General features: G+C 46.0%; 1 long non-coding RNA gene across 1 annotated transcript; it reads left to right on the forward strand.

Moving 5' to 3' along the window:
• Positions 1-12,673: 12,673 nt before the first annotated feature.
• LOC126544560 (uncharacterized) lies at positions 12,674-18,302 on the forward strand. The gene is made up of 3 exons (XR_008608305.1): positions 12,674-12,828; positions 14,109-14,198; positions 15,585-18,302. It is a non-coding gene; the product is annotated as an uncharacterized lncRNA (long non-coding RNA).
• The last annotated feature ends 1,003 nt before the right edge of the window (positions 18,303-19,305 follow it).

Genomic DNA, 19,305 nt, shown 5'->3' on the forward strand with positions numbered 1-19,305 from the left:
CGAAATGCGAAAACACCCGTGTACATAAATTTAGGTGCACATTAAGGAACCCCAGGTGGTCGAAATTTCCGGAGTCCTCCGCTATGGCGTGCGTCATAATCAGAAAGTGGTTTTCAATCAATCAATCAATCAATCAATCAATCAATCAATCAATCAATCAATCAATCAATCAATGTTTATTATTACATAAAAATAATATACAGATAGAGGTATACAGAAGAAGTTAAAGTTAAAAGTTAAAGTTAAAGAAGTCGTAGTTAAAACTGAATTGGGACTTCCTGTTCAAGTTTAACATAAAAGTTCATTTGGCAAGCAACAACAGCCCAACTGGTACAATTCCAGTAATAATAAATAATGAGATACAAATATGAGTAGATGAAGTAATTAATAGACAATATAACGGCAGTAAGCAATATTTAAAAACCCATAAAACGCAAAACCCCATAATTTAATTTTTAACACGCACACACATATCGCCGTGTTGTTCTGAAAAAGAACCAATAAATTGAATTGGATTTTTGAAATAGACTCAGGCAACAAGACAGAGGGATGCCGATCGACGTCTTCCATGTTTAGCCTCGGCGGGCCTACTATACGAATCGCAGGATCAGCGCTCCCGAAATAGTGCAGGATCCCCATGCACTAGCTGTATCTTAAGTATGTACCTAGCTTTGTAACTGCGCGAAAAACTGTCACTTGTGTGTTTGGTTAGTTCCATATCTGCCCTAGCGCCCACACACCTTCAACAGCACGCGCAAGACGTTTCACGTACCCCAGTGCGACTGCGCCCCCATACAGCATATATCCTTTTTTTTTTTTTGTCGGCGTAGCAGATATATTTTTATCGCCCTGTTCCGAGTCTATAGGTTGATTCGAATTCGTTTCTTGCAGGAGCCTCGATAGCGCAGTGTAACTCACACTTTCAATGCAATGCAAATATCGCCGTACAAACATAATGCTTACAGCCAATACAGCCATGAAAAGTTCCAAACTGGACTCATGATCAATCGACTTCCTTCAGTGCTCCGCCTTTGAAAGGTAAATATTCTTTTTTCGCTGCCCACGCAAAATATCAAGAAACGCTTCCGAGGCGTTTAAACGAGCGCGTCAAGCGAGCACGCCTTCGCTCAATACGTCAGGCGATCGCTAACAGCATTCATGCCAGGAATTCTGAAAACGTCATGCACCGGGGATACTCAAAAGAGCGAAATAGGGAGAGAAAGGGAGGATCGTTGTCGTGAGTGATAATAAAGGCACCGCATTCAAAGCGCTCATACGCTGCACCAGAATCGCAAGGTCTACACAGCTAGAGAAACCGTTAAAACTTGCTGCTTTCCTCGATCTCAGTTGGCTCGGTAGTTTTCGACTAGGTTTGTAGTGCTCAACTCGCCGTTCAGTCCTAGGTTAGTCCTATCTACTGCGCTTACGTTGGCCACTTAGGCTAATCACCCATGTTCATTTTATTGTCGAATTGCCTTGGCATGCGAGAACGCTCGTGCAGGCTCTGCTGCCCTTTCCCGGAGAGGTCTGTCCCTTGTGTTTGTTAAGGCTTATTTCATTTATAAAGTACTTGAGCAGGCCCGTCGTATCCAAGTGGCACAGTAGCCAGCTGACCACATGCGTTAAACCAGCGTTTAAGCCTTATGCAATTGCTGAGCCTTTTCGTTAGGACTCGCTTGGTCTTCTGGCGGACTGCATCCGTGCCACAGGCACCCTCGACATGAAGGCCATCACTGCCGTGGAAGCCTGGCGAGACACTCGCGAAGGCAGCGCCGTGGTGAGGCAGTATCTGAAACTACTTCGCGTGCTGGGCTGCTGCTTCGTGGAGGGCCTGTTCTCCGAAGACGCGTCCCAGCTGGAAGCCAACCGATGCTCCTGGTACCTCGCGTACAGCGCGTTCGTCCTTTCGGCGCTGTGGACCACCGCGGTCGTCAACATCGTCCGCTTCCTGGTGGACGGCACCATAATGTCCGAGATCCTGGCCATCGCCTGCTTCATGTACATCGTCCAGCTCACGAGCGTGGTCGGGCCGGCTTTCTTCAACTCGCCAACCATCGTGCGGGCCTTGGCGAAGAGTGCCCGCTTTGAGCTCAGGAACCCCAGCCGGCGCTTGGTGGACGAGCTTGGCCGAGAGAAGGTGAGGGAGCTGTTTGAACTGTTGGAGGCGCTCGGATCGTTCATGTTACGGGAAGTAATTAACAGGAAGCTTTCATTAGCTCGAGGCCAGTTTTGCCGCCCTATACCATGAGTGTGTACCATACTTATTATATGCATGCAACTCCCGTTAATTCGACTTCTCGCTTAATTCGAACGCGCTGGGAAGTCCCGGCGAGAAACCGTTCATTAGTATGAAAAGAAAGCTCGTCTAGTTCGAATGCGAAAGCGTGTTGCCTCTGTTCTATTCGACCCCCACCGGTGCAGCCTCATCCCTGCAGCAGTGATTAATATCTTTAAAATGCAAGAAACTCGGCACACATCGCTGCTGGTTCCCTAGGCGACGACAGCGACGGCATAAATTTATCAGGCATGGTTGATGAACATTTGCGCTTTGCCTTGGGTGATTTCTCTTTTGACAATTTTGTAAGCGCCGCCCAGGGCTCCCTACTGAATCCACCAGTAACCACACTGTACTTGGAAGACGTAGAAGCATTTTCCTTAGCCTACCTGTAAACCAATTTAAAATGAACTTGAAGCACATAAAAAGTAAATGTCAAGATTATGTCTATGTAAATTTATAGTGTTAAAATATTTTACAAGTCATGGGCTTTCAAGCTACGTCGTCCATGTCTAAACATACATCTGCAAGCTGAAACGCTCTCCACTGATCTTCCATAAATATTGTAAAACTTGCACTTAAAAAAAAACGAAGCGCCAGTTTTGCTATTTGATAACACTGTGACATGAAGAACTGTTGCTGTTTTGTGAACCATACCTACTGGAACGCCTAAATCAGAAACTTTGAAAGTACTAGCTTGTAGTTTGTGTCGAATGGTTGTATTGTTATCTTCATTTTTTTTACGTGCGGTTCACAGTTTGCTACTATACTTGAGGCTATGTGTAAAGTACTGATTTTTTCTGTGATAAACGACTTAATGGTAGCAATTTAGAGAATTGCGACATATAATGAAGCTGTAAACACGACACGTTATTGTATTTCAAGTTTCGGAATTTCCGACAGGTTTTGTTTAAAAATCGAAGCTCCAAGTAAAATATATTCTTGTAGCAGTCTGGAGAATCTACATTATTTTTGCAAAAGCAACAAATTTGATAAAAATCTATTAAGCAATCGTGGAGTGGGAGCATGTACATTTATTTAAGATGAATTAAATTGGTCGAATATGAGCTGATACAGGCTAAGAAATGAATCATTTTTCTCGGCATTTACTGAAGCGAGTCTGGTAACGTTTGTTGCAGTAAAATATGAAGACAATAAATAAAAAAATAAAAGACAATAAAAATAAAACTAAAGTAAAATAAAAGTAAATTATAAAAGTAAAATAAAAGACAATAAATTTTTGCGGCACTCAGAAAAATATCCGCTTATATCTATAAATGCAACAAATTTGTTTAAAATTCGCTCGGCGACAGCGCAATGGGGGCGTATACAGGGTGTCCCAGCTAACTTTAGCCAGAGTTTAAAAATATGCGAATGCCACGTAGCTGGACAGAACCAAAGTAATGTTATTTGCTGTTGCTTGAAAATAGTGAGATTATATTTTGCATTCCGCCTAATTACATCATTTGCCTTAATTGATCGACTTCTCCATTATGATTAGATGAAAAATGTCCATGAGAAAATTTTAGAGCAAGATGAAAAACTCCCAATACAGCTTTCTGTTGCTCAATACGTGCTACATAAAAGTGTTTTTTTCTGAGCGTGAAAGAATCCTGCGAATACACGCTAAGTGCCTCGAGCGGCCAGTCGTGCTGCAATCGTGCGTGTATTTGCGAGCTTCTTTCACGCTCGAAAAAAACCTTTATGTCGCACGTATTGAGCAACAGAAAACTGTATTTGGAGTTTTTCATGTTGCTCTAATTTTCTCATTTAGACGTTTCATGTAGTTAGAATGTTTCAGAAGTTAAATAAATAATTAATCCTAATTATCTATATAGGCGGAATAAAAAAATCTGGGCATCTCCAAGCGACGGAAAACAATTATTCCCTTGGTTATGTCCAGCTACGTGGCATTTGTATATTCTTAAAGTTTGGCTAATTTTGCGTCGAACGCCCTGTATATGTTTGCGGTGCAAAAAGTTGGGTGGGTATGAGCTGTTGCATGGTAAGAAATCAATCGTTTTTTTTTTTTCATCGATTTGACTGATTTTCTTGGAGAGCGCTGAAATTAAAAGAGAATGCCATAATAATTCTGCTCTTGACATAGATATTCACTTTTAATGAGCAGACTGTCTTTAAAGTACTGACATGGTTGAGTTTAAAGAAACATAAGAAGCCAAGTTTACTATCGGTTTAGTCAACACTGCAGTAAGTCTCGCACTCTTATACACTGTTACTGCTAGCTCTCTTGAAGCGGAGGAAACTAACAGAATAGTTCAGAGTTGTACCGGCTGTAAAAAATTATACGTCTTTAAATAAATGATCGTCTTTAAGGTTCTCCCATTTTTCGACAATTTTTGTTGACGCTTCAGTGCACCGGGGTATGGGAAACTCTTCCGGCAGTTCCTATATTACACATTTCTCGTTTAAACGCAGCAACCTTTGCTAAATGGGTGTCGTGATAAGGCAATGGGAGCAATTTCGCCTTTGGGATGCATAAAACTTTGGCGGCTATGATCCTAAAAAAAGCAGCCCTAGCGGGCGGGACCGCAAGTAAGTAAGGCGCAAATGAGCGAAGCCCCGCCATGAAACGGCAAAAGAAAGAGTGAAGCTCGCGACAGTACCTTACACTGTGGGAACATGTGAAGTCCTGTAAGCATTTGTCAGGGCTACGGTGTACAAATCGCCCACGTGTCCTTCCGAAAACTTGGCCAACAGGTGGTCCCCGCGAAAGGCCCTTTGAAGCACACAGACTACGTGAGGTTGACCTACTAGATACCACGCAAGGAGCGTGACATGTCGGACATGGGCGAGAGCGGAAATTTTAAACGGCGCTGGGAGCAACACATGAATGACGTTTGCAGAGGTCACACAGCCGCGAATTAACGCCCTGGCGTAACATCGCGAACTAACCGGACACAGCATTGACTGGGATTCGGCAGCCATCATCGCAACTGAGAAACATTTATCGGCACGTTTGTTTTCAGAATCACACTATACAATCGACTGTACGATTGATAAACAGGGCGCGGGGTAATCTTCCCGAGAGATACACCCGCACGCTGCACCCCCTCACCCATAAATTGTCGAGCGCTCTTGCTCGCGTCTTCATTGTAATCGAGAGATACGTACGGGGCACGAGACTTCATGTTTTTTTAATAACATTATTCTATTTTTATTTTATCCATGCCGTGCGCATGTTTTTTGCAGTTTTCTTCGAACACTAGACTATGAGCTGTACATAGCGCGTCAAAAAATCGGCAGTGAACGGTCATTTTTCTCATGCGTTCCTGTCTCGTGTCCATGTTTCGCGTGGCTGTCATAAAACATATGATCCATAGACGCCACGTACTATCGTCTGTTGTTCCTCTGCTGCACGCATAAGGTATGTGCAAGAGCGATGTCGTATTAAGTCACCCAACAGGCCTGGACGCCGCCTGCCGGAAGCGTACGAGCGCCGTCTTCGCCGGAACTACGTGGCAGTGGCGGTTTTCATCGTGGGCCAGATAGCCATGAAGGTCTACTTTCTGGTAATGATCTTCCTCCCGCTGGACAGCGCTACCAGCGTGGCTCGCTTCAGCGCCATCTTGGCCATCACGGCGGTGGCGACCGTCTGGTCGGGCGCTCCTGCCGTCTGCACGACTCTGATCGGTCGCTGGCTTAGCGCCCACGTCCGCCTTATTCGTACGAACCTGGAGATTGTAGGTACGTGGTGGGAATTAAGCACAGTCAAAATATATATACCATCCGGAAAATAAATGTTGAATTTTGAGGGTGTTTCTGGTCCCAGTCTGGTAGCCATACATCATCCTAACGTAAATTCGTGTCCGCCGTATCGAAATCATGTGTCCGGATCCTGATGTCTTGAAGAAAGGTCGAAAGCTGATATTGTTGCTGTGCGTCTCTATGAGAATACTTGAAGATGGCACGAAAAGGCGAGGTCGCGTTGTCATATGTTCTCCCGTCTTTTCGTGCTGTCCCCACTGTCCAAGCATTCTCACATATTGTTGAATAGACCACTAAAGAATAACCCTAAATTAGTTCAGATTTGCAAAATACTTAACTTCTTCGCTCACAGCAGGAAAACGTTTGCGGTTGGCAGGAAATTTAAACTCCTGCGGTAACCCGGTATAAGTATTCAGTGTTGCCACAGCTACCGGTTTTCTTTTTTTTTCAACTTTCTAGTGATTCAGTGATAAATGTTTGTAATCTAACAGTTTCTGGAATTTTCAAAAAAGAAAACAAATGGGAAATTTACTGCTTTTTCTATATTTTACGCTTTTTCTACTGCTTTCGGTGAACTCTACAAATGTCTTATTAGGGAATTTCAAAAGGGCGCTCCACTTTTACTTGGCACCAGATATGTGCCGTGTTTTCTTTTTATTTTTAAGTTATTTAAGCCCTGTTCAAAACACACTGAAGGCTGTCATACGAGGCACTTCCAAAAACCGTATGAAGGTAGAAACAACGCATTTTTTTGCAATTATAATGTTTGAGATTGCCTGTCTGCCGCGTGATTTTTTAAACCGCGCATACCGTGCCAAGAATTCTGTAGGTCATTGCGGATGGCACATTGCAGAACTAACAATAAGCAGCAGATCTGTGCCAGCAACTAATACCACTTTTGCCTGTGTAATAAAGCAAGATCTACAATATCTACAGATTAATTATGCAGAAAGCTACTGCTATTTCTTATGACTTGGGGCAACCCTTTGAATATCATGGTGCGAAAAAATGAAGACTAGGAAACGCACATAACGGACGCCAACCTAACCTCGTGACGGACAATTCCGTATTATGCGCTGCCATATCTTTATTGCTCTCCTGAACGAGCTCGTGCTCTCAGCGACGACGATCCCGGAGCAAGTACACTTAAAAGTATAGACCGCCAGGTCTCAGACTTCAGTATTTTTGCACGTATTTTGCGAATGATCCCAGGATGAGTCGACGATACCAAATGGGCATTGAACTTCGGCAGGAATAATCCTTCATTTCTGAGAGAGTGAGATAATATCCGCGATCTGCATGCATGGAATTGCTATAGAGGTTCGCGCATGTGATGGCAGGATTGTGTTTTCTTGGGAAGTTAAGGCCAGAGCTCAAAATAAACAAAAAATACGTTATAGCAATGCTCTTGTTTGAGCGAGTTGTTCAGACATAGGAGATATGTTATGAACATCATTTAATAGTAATAGCAATAAAATAATGATAACCAATAAATCAATCAAATGTTTATTGGGGTGCCCAGCAACAACTACGGTGGTGCACCTTCGTACTGGTGAGTTTAAAAAATAATATGCCAGACGAATTGTACGCAGAAGACAAATCTGGTTTAAAAAAGAATGTTAGAGCAACAAATAGGGAAGCAGAAGACGAGGAGGCAGCGTAAGAGAGAGCTAATCATACATACATACATGCATACAGAACACAGGAAATGGACTCTGAAATATGTCAATGCAGACAGAATACTCATTACAGGTTTTTTTGGAGTCGAGCAATAATAATAAGACTAATAAGAATGAAATTTTTGTGTTGCACGAAGACTTCATAGTATGAGACTGCCAGAGCCTAACAGGGGCTTGAAGGGCAAAGCCCGACAATTGAGCATACCGAACCAGACACCAGTCAAACGACAAAACAGAAGTGTAAATTCAGCTGGTTACAAATGTAATTTCTTTTGTCTTCGAATTTTCGAGCGTGTCAGACGAGTGTGTCTGAGCAACTAAACCAGTTCAAACAAAAGCTGTTATAACCCGGTATTTCGTGAAGATTATTCCGTTTAAGTGTAGTTGCGTGCAACCCGAGCTGCAACATGGTGCCGAGTTCAAAACGGAATGAGGCTGCATGACACCGCCGAAATACGAAAAATTGGCGTACTGAAAAAGCCACAGTTTCGCCCGAAAGGCGAAGCGTCCATTTCGATAACAAATGAGCGGACAGCTATACGAAGTAAGGATAGTAGTTCTATCGGCGGAATAAACTTGTAAACATAGGCAATAAAGAATTATGCCAGAGGTCGAATTTCCAAGGAAGCCCTGTCCATTCTGGCCAAAGCGGGCAGATCCAAAACCGCGAGCTCGAGGATCATATGGTTCCCCGCGCACGTCACCACGGAAGGCGACGCGCTCCCGAACCTAAACGAGACGGCGCACCGGACGGCGCGAGACATGACCCGCCGCGCCGAACAGGGCAACGCCTCTCGCACGATAGCGAACGTTTCTCGAGCAGAACGGGACAGGCTCACCAGATACAACGACATCACCAGTGCATATTTGAACGCCAGAAGGATATACCCACCGCCGAGTCCCAAATTGAACAGGAGGCAGGCCGTCGCCTGGCGACAACTACAGACAAACACGTTCCCTAATCTATTCCGTCTCAAACGTATCTTCCCAGATAAGCATCAGGACGACACGTGCAAATTGTGCCAGGAAGGACCAGCAACACTCAAACACATGCTGTGGGAGTGCAATGTAGTTATAGAAGGGATGGCAGTTACTCCGGAGACCCTGTCGTCGAGGTGGGCCGCCGCTCTGCGCAGCTCAGACCTCGGAATTCAGATGTGGGCAGTCCAGCAAGCCCGTGAAGCGGCGTTGAGGCAGGGCCTTGACGTTCCTCCGTGGGAGACCTGAGCGCGGGTCGCGTTAAACCTTGCCGGACATACAAGAAAGTTGTATCCATCCATCCATCCATAGGCATGCTAACTAAATTAACACGCATGTTGTCACGCTATCGCAGGCCAACATGAACGAGATCTCACTCGATGACCGCGGAAACTCGCTGACAAAATGCTGGAGCGAAGCAACGCGGCAGGAGCCGTGAGTGAATTGACCTTCGCGCTGTGCCTCGCATCAACGCGAAGCCGCAGAAACACAGCGTGCCTCGGAATGTGTCCCCGTTGCAAATGGCTTTCAAGGTACAGCGGCCCGGGCGGGCGCGCGCAGCCGCCCGGTGTAGAACGCGTGCTCCCCTCCCCCCAACCCCTCCACGCTGTTCCCGGAGCTTCGCGCGGCGGAAGGCGGCGTGCTTCCTCCCCACTTCCCTCCTCTGCGTGCGCGAGATCGAGTTGGAATCTGACGATTGAGGAGAACTGAGGGTCGTGGCTCAAACTCGCGCGCGAAACGGAGGAAAGTGGGGAGTCAGCGCGGGAGGGAGGATTCTACTCCGCCAGCAACTGCTTACTTTGCGCGGCGGCGCGCGGTTATTGATGACGGTTATTGTTGTATGGCAGAAGGGGCACGCCGAAGGGTTTAAACTGTTCCTAGAGTGTAGCTATAATTGAAAAGAAGGAAAAGAAAAAAAACGAGAAAAGACAAAAGAACAAACAGAGCTCCCAGCATCAAGCTTTCTTAACCACTACTGGGATCTTTTTGTGCGCCTCCGTTGGTTGTGATCTCCCTACTTTTGCACTCCGCGGATGCGCGGAGGCGAGCGCCATCTACTGGTGGTGCAAGGAACCCAATGGCTGGAACGTGCACGCGCGCGCCCTCCACTGTGATTGGTTGACCTATTCGGCTAGAAAAGAGCCAGGCCACAGCACCCACGGCCGCGAAAACCCGGCGAGGTTCACAAAAAGAAAGCCTCGCTTTTAATACCGGTCAAAGTTACGGCGTTTGGTTCTCCAATTATTCTCATGGCGGCGCCCCCGGGCACTCTCGGGACTCTTTCGAACACAAACACCGTGTTGCAGCTCGTAATCCACGCGACCTCACTTGGTAAAAAATCTATGGTCACTTTGCCGAGCTAAACTGCGGTAGGCGAAAGCCTATCTATGACTGCCTCTCTTGCTGTTGTCTGAACTGTTCTGCGAACGGCCGCCGTGGATCACGTGATTGATCACCGTTTTCTTGCGTACACGGGCACTCACTGTGCACGGACACTCACGACCTATTAAAGGCTTACGCCTTAAAACGCCTGCTGCGGCCTGTAACGACGGGCGTCCTTGCGTTTCAGCCGCACAGAGACAGCACCGAGACAGCAACCGCGTCTCCGGCGGCACGCCGCTCTTCACCACCGACATGCTGGTGGCGACGCGGCGGGACCTGTCCGAGCTGCGACGCATCCTTCGCGCCTGGAACGGCTCGCTGCAGCCCGGTCTGCTGGCGCAGTTTGCCAGCGACTCGCTGGGCATGTGCACCGCCCTGTACATCCTGCTGGCGGGCGAACAGCGCTGCGTCCGCGTCGTGGCGCAGGCGCTGGTGCGATCGGCGCTCGCCGGGTTCGTCCTGTTCGTGGCCACCTGGAGCTCGGACGACGTCGCCAAGCAGGTGCCGCGAGACCGCGACGGGAGAGGGGGTGGGAGGCGTGGCCTCCGAGACTGGAGCGCGCGCCCCCGATCTCGGATGCCATGGTTGGAGTTATGGTTTCCCCAGAAAAATTGACCGGACTGAACCCTGACTGCATATCATGTTGACCGCAAATAAAGAAGGGGGCAGTGTAAGAGAACAAAAAAGCGTCATGGGTGGTACATCGTCTTTGTGTTTTCTTCCGCTGTCCCCGTCATTATTTGCGGTCAATATGATATGCATTAGACACCAACTAAGCTAAACTGAAGTTCTTCTGAACCGTGACTCTGCGATCGTTCCTTCGAGGCGGGAACGGCGGGCAATGCGTTAATCTGCCTTCTTCGTGCTCGTGGCTAGTGATTTTCCCGCGGTGTTATTTGTTGCGCTTTAACTTTCTTAATAAGGTGTTGATGAGGGCGAGGCCATGGAATCGATCCGCGTAGCATGTGCGCGCGAGGACAAACGACGACTAGAATACGTTCTAGTCGTTTTTCATGCTTGTGCGAGTTTTATGCGCTTATGGGTAGCAGTGTTTATTTTCCTAAATTTCCATGATAACATTTCTTTTTATAAACGCGCGCAGACAATAAGTTTCTGCGCCCACACATAACAGTTGCAAATTGTTGAATTTGCAAGAGCCTCTGTTCAGTTTTATCTCGTTCCTCAGTATTTTTTTTCTTAATAATTTGCTCCGATACCACAGCGCCGGCACACGAGTTTGACTTCGTGGGTTTCAAAGCTTGGGTCATGGCGCTCTTTGGCCACACCTGGCCCTTGCGCCATTAAACACCAAACATCATCAAAGTTTGGGTCGTTGTGCCGCTGTAAAAGTTATAGAACCTCGCTAAGTTCATTGTTTTGAAACACGAAGGTTCTTTAAGAACCTTCGTGTTTTATCAGACGGTCTATGCTGATAAAAATGGTAACTGAGGGAGAGCAGAAGTCAAAATTCATGACGTCGTGGTTACCTGGTGCTCAAATTTCAAGGTGGAGCCTCGGTCCTTCTTTGTTTTTTTTGTGCCTTTTTCGGCTTTAATAAACCTCCTGTCGCGATCTCCGATGTTGCACGGTTGTACATTGAAGGCCACGCTCCTGTTCTGGTAAGAGTGGCCGTCTTCCTATACTGCTGAAGCGTAATTTCTTATTTATCGGTACAACTTGTTTCTCTGTAGTGCATGCATGGTGACTCCATCGACTTTTTCGTAGACTTTACGAATTTTGGTCCTTTCTACGATTTTGCGAATGTTACGTCACGTTTTACGAAACATAAACTCGCTGCGCGAAAAAGATCTGAAGGTGTTGACACATGGGCCTGTGCGTGATGGCAAAAAAGAAAATGCACGCCGCAAAGAAATTATGCTACTTGCGCCGCCATCTTGTGCCAGTCAAAGACGCCGCATAGCACTGGAGCACTTGCTTCCAGCAAATAAGTTCAGTGTAGTTTCTAAAGCCGGTAACATCGGCGTCAGAAGTCACTGAAAAAGTCACTGGGATCAGAAAACAGTACGTCGCTTGTGAGTCTATGCTGCGCCTAGTTTGCTACTGCCTCTGTGATGCGTGTAAAGCTAAACCATTCATAATGGAGAGTTTTATATTAGGGGGATGCAAGCGTTGGGGCCCCCTCCAGCGCTTGGGGCGATGGTATTGCGCATGCGCAGACCCCTACGCGCATGTGCAGCGCCGTCGCCCCAACGCTTGCGTCCGTCTGATCTAAAACTCTCTAATAAAGTGCCATAGGAGTGTTCTCAGGGCAAGCTTCATAAAAATGCGTGCCCCCTCCCCCCCGCACTAAACTCCTTCCCCCTCCGCTTCTGTTGACGGTATTCTAAAGCTTGCAGGTTGGCACGTATGATGCAGTGTCTTACCCGCCGTGGTTGCTCAGTGGGTATGGTGTTGGGCTGCTGAGCACGAGGTCGCGAGATCGAATCCCGGCCATGGCGGCCGCATTTCGATGATTTCGCGAAATGCGAAAACACCCGTGTACTTAAAATTAGGTGCACGTTAAAGATCCCCAGGTGGTCGAAATTTTCGGAGTCCTCCACTACGGCGTGCCTCATAATCAGAAAGTGGTTTTGGCACGTAAAACCCCATATTTTTTTTTAATAATGCAGTGTCTTCTCAAAGCAGGTCAACGAATAAACACTCTTTTTTTTTTGTAATGGTGCAAATGTTCACAATCACGTTCTTTATTTTCAGGTGGAGAAGCTTAAGTACAACATTGACTCATACGTGGAAAGCGGTCTCGTGTGCCCTCGGTCACGGAAAGAGGTATCGCATACGTATCGCAAACAATGCGCAGCCGTGAAAGAAATAATTGATTGAATTGTTTCGGTCATAAGCTGGTAAATGGCTTGGTGCAGTTCACTTGATCCCTGGCAATAATTTTCTGTTATTCTTTTTTTTTCCACATTCGTCTCAACCTTATATCCGGATGCACGTCAATTTTACCATGCTCCATGCTCAGGAAATACCAGGCGACTATTGCCACGTGGTAGCGAATGTGACAAACACAGTAGCAAAACTGTAAATGGCGAAACTAAATGGCGAACTTGTGCCCTCAAAAGCAAGTTACACTTAAAGCACAACGATAGCGGCGAACACAGTCGGCGATCGTCAGAAATCTGATCAGCGGGTCAAGCGCGTCTGCTTTTATACATCAGTCGTCGAATGTTCCAGAGTAATCGCTGGGACTCGCGTGTCTTCCACAAAGTTCTACACTATTCTCGTCGCGCATACATGCAATCAGATTACACAAGGTTCGGTGGCAGACAGCGGATGGAACCATCGATAACATTCCAGAAACTTCCGAAACATGCAGGCGCGTTCTGCGCTGTTCGATAACATTTGTTAGGCGGTCAAACGTGGTCGCCCGATAAAGATAAACAAGTACATGTGCCACTGCTATAGTCGAAAAAAGACCTATTAAGAATCATTCTTGTCGTGTAACGCAGTTCTGTCACACCACTAGCTGGATTACTTAAAGCAGCAGACATTGCTTGCAAGAGAACCCGCCGAGTGATGTTGGGCAATTAGCGAATTTCAGTAATTATTACTCTAATAAGTACCTTTAAGGCAGGCGTTCCAAGTGTAGAATTGATACCGAACAGCTGCGCAGTCGTATCTACTTAACCGAAACTCTGCTCTTTTCACTAGTTCGGAGAAATGAGCCTTCAAAGTCTGTGGCGACATTGTTTTATCCCACATATCAGAACTGCATTCAGCTGCTCAATTGATGTGTTGCCAATACTGCTGATTTCAAATACCACAAATATCTTAATTTAATAGTCACAAATTACTGAAGATTTGTTACCTTACATTTTACTGCGATCTTGTTGAGCAAGTGTTTCCCGCTTCTACACGTGATTGATCTGTTGTGACCGGATTAGTATATATGCTACATGAGATCACTATTCAGGTTCTGTTCACTCAAGGGGATCACTTATTGGTACATTCACCTTTGCCTGTCTTTGTCAACTCAGTCAGACATCACCTATCTGTGTTACTTATCTGGGATGTAAGCTTTACAAATTGCCATTATTTTTCTTTAGTTTCAGACATTTCTGCTATCATTGAGCAGCAAAGAGTTCCTGTTCACGGCTACCGGATTTTTCGACTTGAAGCTGTCCCTTTTGTCGAAGGTGAGTGGCTCGTCGAAGCCTCACTGACACTACAGTCAAAATGACAGGTGCGCAATGCGCTATAAAATGTGGAATAAGCACCGCGGGGACCTCAACGTGCTGTATGCTTATTACTATGTGTTAAGACGCGAACAAAAGTGAAAAAACAAAATAAAAACAAAACTATAAGGTAAGGAAAGATCGTCTGTCCTTGCGCTTTCCTTTATTTATTTTCACTTTGGTTCGTGTCCTAACTCGTCGGAATAAGTATAAACTGGCTATTCCAGCTACAAGTATAGTTGTACTTGAAATATGGTTTTTTAATTAATGCCGCTGGCTAGCTTGCCCTTTCGATCACCCCGCAGTCTTTAGAAGATGCTTTAGTTCGGGAACTCCTATCAACGCACTAGGGAAGGGAGAAACCGTTTTTCTTGGCTATCATATGGGTCCGATTTTGAGGAGGTTTGTTACATATGAAAAAAAAAAGCAAGATACAGTCTAGAGACGATGATGTATTATACGCCGCTTTTAGATACATCCCTGTTTTGTTAGTAGGGCTTTTTGCAAAGCCCTAGTAGACATTGTAACAACTTCACGTAAGCTGTAAATTCATGTGTCAGATTTTGTACTCTTCAGATGCTCTAACATACATTTGACGGAACTGCAATATTTCATTTTGGTGCTAAGTTACGGATTCCTAAACTTCATGTTTCCATTTTCCTGACAAGTACCACGTTTCTGGGAATTTTCGTAGCACTTTCAAACCCTAAATCAAGATTTTACTACTCTAGTCAAGAATTGGGATTTTTCTCTCAATTGCAACAAATTTTATTCTAATTGGTCCAGCCATTGTCTCATAAAAGTGTTTCTAGGTTTTCTATGCATTGAAATGGGAAAATACTAGTTGACGTCAGAGCTAAAAAGCTTCTTCTCAAGAGTTGTGTGGTGAACATTTTATTTATTTAGTCAGCACACAAACCTTAAGCATTTTCTGTAAATATTTCCTTAAATTATAGTCAGCCTGTTTCAAGAGACAATTGTTAGCCAGCTTCTATTTTTCTATGTGGAATTTAAAGAGGTTTGCATGAATGATGACAACAGCTAGCGCCCGTGATTTACAAATCAACTACACGGCCCGCGTTCAGGGTAACCGCAATCACCAAGACGGGCAGGAAGCATTGTGACGTAGTCACCCAGCGTCAGAGAAGTTATACATCGTCACACCCGGACTAGTTAGGGTGCGTGTATAGTTGATTAAGTGTTCTGCGCTTGAAGGGTGTTGCTTTCTTTTATAGAACAGCTCCTTTAATGTGTGGCATTGCAAGCACTGACGCGTGCACAGGCAACAATCCTTATTCCTAATTTAGCATATTGCTAATAATGATCCAATTTGATTATTCTTTCCAGCTTGCCGGCGCCGTGTTTATACACACTACCATCCTCATCCAGATGATGCGCCTTGGTCGTGGCTGTGTTGGGACCGAGGTCCCTTCTGCAAAACAAGGCGAAGACGAAATGGGCGAGCACGGGAGGAATTACATTGCATCATACTTCTACTAGAAATTATGTTTCTGCTGTAAAGCTGCATGGATAAACAAAAGCCGCCATGTAAGAAAATGCACGTACCTAAACAGAGTAACGCATTGGTGGGAACGCGAATATGCCTACATTCGTAACTCGCATACTTGTCTCCCAAACGGGCGTTAAGAAACTGAGAAACGCTTTCAGAGATCCGTAGTTGGGCAAAACTCGTAATGCGTATAGTGCGTTCGCTTCGCTTCGTCGTTTCCGTGTCCGCGCATGCGCTATCGATAGCGGGACAGCTCGGCGGCGGAGTGAATGGGCCGCTGGTGACCGTAGAAATGCTATCGCACTAAAATGGCGCCACTTTCGCAAAATGGTGCGCAGAAGCTTAAAAGATGTATAATTGGTACGGTAATAAAATATATTACTACTCACTCACGAGGAAACATCAGAATGTCGTCTTTGTCCGTATAATTATATTCCTTGCTGTTCTTTCGAAAGCGCATGCTTTGATGCAACCATCCTCCGAGCCATCCTCACCATTGGCGAACTGAACTGTGTGAAATGATCTATAGTCGGCGACGGCCTCAAAATGACAAACGAGTTCCACCTTCACAGTCCGCCTGTCCTCTACCTCTGGAAGATAGCCGAGCGAGCTGGAGTCTGCTCTCCCAGCTTAATGACCTTACTCTGCTAATGGAAACAATAGGCTTATTGGAAAATAAAGGCCAGTTGTTTCAAGCTAAAACGTTGCAGGTGGATGAGAAGTGATATCAGAATCGCTAATGAAATTCGCCCTATAGACATTTAGATTTCATTCTGAAACTGGTGCGACAAAGACCAGTCTTTACGGGGTGGAAGGGGGTTGTTAAATATGTAACACCGCTTGAATGAACATCAGAATCACAAACAAAATACGCCCTAGACATTTAGATTTTATCCTGAAACCAGTGCTACCAAAGTGCTACCAGTCTGAACGGAGAAAACACTTGTTTTAAACATGCAAAACCGCTTGAGCAAATACGCAAATCTGTTCGGCTGGCGCCACCACTGCACAAATATGGACAGTGGTGCTTTCACCTGATTCCTGATTTACCGTAACAAGTGAAGGATTTTCATTGGCAACCAGTGAGTCATTTTACCTGCAATAGACACACTTGAACGCTGAGAAGTGGTACTGAATGATGAATGCGTGCTGTCATGAGTCACGGGCAAGACCTGTATGACAATGTGCAAAAGACGAAGACGCCGGTCGACGAAACGGAGAAGGGACCCGCAGGCGTGAAGCACGTGAAACGCTACAGAAAAGAAGAAATTCAGAAAAAGGAGAAGCAGGCGGAGATGAGCTGGCACTGCCGACGTGGTCGAGAACCAAGACAGTGGCACCTCCAGCCGTGCTCTCGAGACGGGAGGCAGCAGCTTCGGGTACCACGGACCAGAGAGGGGACGTTCGTCAGTTGGCCAGCGACAACTCCAGCTCCTGAGCCTCGACTACGTCGGCGTGGCTGTGTTCCACGGCCCCGGTCCAACCTCACGCTGCCGTAACCGGTTGCTGTCCCGTGCCACGAAGACAATCGCCTGGCCACGCAAGCGGCACAACGGTCGACGGGCCCAGACCGCGTCCTGTGTCACGCGGGTCTCTGCGGAAGACCACAACCTCATCGCTGCCGTCGGAGGTCGACGCCCACGCTGCGTCGGAACCACGCAGGCCAACGTCCTTTGCCACGCTGGGCCGGAGTCCGACACTACTGGCGACGTTCGGAACGTTCGTTTGCTCGTGACGTAGCGTTGGTTAGTCGAGCGGAGGAACAATACGTAGTTTAGGGCTTGTTTTTTTTATGTGTATAGTTAGTTTTTGGAGTGTCTCGCGTGTGTATAGTGTTTATAGTGTGTCATGGTAGTTTGCCGTTTGTTTAACATATTTGAATTGTGTCTCTGTCCATTTCTGGAGCGCTGAAATTCGTGACGCATGCACTGTCCACAAAAAGAGAGCAACGCGCATGTAGTAAAGGAGTGCGTTGTAACACGCACCTTCCGGAAGTTGGTTGCAAGAATGTTTGGGGTATCCATCGCGCGGCCACCCGGCCGGCGAGATTAGTTTGCAAGTCTCGTCTACTGCAGCGCTAACTACGTTTTGTGGTGCTTCCGCAACGTTGTAGAACGATCTCGACAATCAAACAAAGCAATGTGCCCCAGACTGCAGAATCTACGGGTGATAGTACGGGGTCATCTAGAAGAACACGGCGAAGCCGAGTTGCTTCGGCGCTGGTCTACGCGGTTCTTAACCGTCTCTCGGGGCAAAGTTTTCCTACAGCCAGTATGATGCCCAAATTCTGTTTTTCAGAGTGAGACTCTGTACCTGTGTGTGCCCTGGGTATCAATATTTTCAAGGCTTACAATAATGCCTTTGCATATACATTGTAGCGTCTTTGAAGTGGAAGTGGCATAATCAGTGTCAAACAGACACCATTTGCTGTTTTGTTTGCTCCCTCGTTTTGTTTATCTCAAGTGCGATTTATTGCAGCTTCGCGATATGTTATACTGTACTCAGTGTTCATACCATAGTTGTACGCGTGCCTACGGGTGAATAAATTTTCTTGTGATATATGCAAATTGTGTGTGTGTGTTGAAGAGCGCACATATAACCAAATATTTCTTGGGTTGGCCCCGAATATTAGTACACCCTGTGTCTGCTAATCGTCTAATGCACCACATTCGTTACGATCGTAGTGCAGTGATTCTACTTGGCCTTTCAGATTCATATTCAAATTCAAGTTTATTGTTTCATTAGCAGTTCACATACAGACCCAATGCAGCTACTGACGTAGGCAGTGCGCTGTGGCGCTGTTGACAAGAGCGATGACCAATTGGGGTTAACGGTTTTTTTTTTCTCGCGCCATAGGAATACACAGGACCAAGACGTTTCTCATTTAATTTCTCATAATGCAGATCAAGTATAAAGTGCCCATTTCGCGAGGGAATTCACCTGACATCTCAGAAGAGTTCGCAAGGCAAATCGATAGGCATTTCAACGAAGAGGTATTTTTAAAACGCGCGGTATATAGCCGCAGCACCAATGCCATCAATGCAAGCTCCATTGGGATGCACGTTGGCAAACACGTCAAGGCTCTTGAACTTGGTTTCCCGTACAGCTCTCTTAAGTCGCTGAGAATCCTTGATGATACTGGCAATAGATGGCGCGCGCGATGTGCTTCACATGCACATCGACGATAACGTTTCCTCTACTTTCGTTATGTTTCATCTTGGTGAGAATGAAAGATCGCCCAAGTCAGCAGACTAAATTTTTTCGCCGTTCGTAAAACCCGTACGGCGATCTTGAGCGCTATGGTGCATAATTCGCTACAAAGGGCATCATTAACATAAACTTTAGAACTTTGCTTAACCATCACTCATATCCTGCCCACTATTTCTTTAAAACATAAATAGGGGGACCGTTTAGTTCACAGAGGACACCGCCGACAACAAGCCGCGTCGAACTCCTTCTTTTATTATTTCATTTAGACACTGAGACTCTACAGGTAGGAATATTGAATACAGGCAATAATGTTCCAAACAACACGAATGAATACATAATTTATAAGAG

The sequence above is a fragment of the Dermacentor andersoni genome, chromosome 10 (assembly GCF_023375885.2).
Source record: "Dermacentor andersoni chromosome 10, qqDerAnde1_hic_scaffold, whole genome shotgun sequence".
NCBI classification, from domain to species: domain Eukaryota; kingdom Metazoa; phylum Arthropoda; class Arachnida; order Ixodida; family Ixodidae; genus Dermacentor; species Dermacentor andersoni.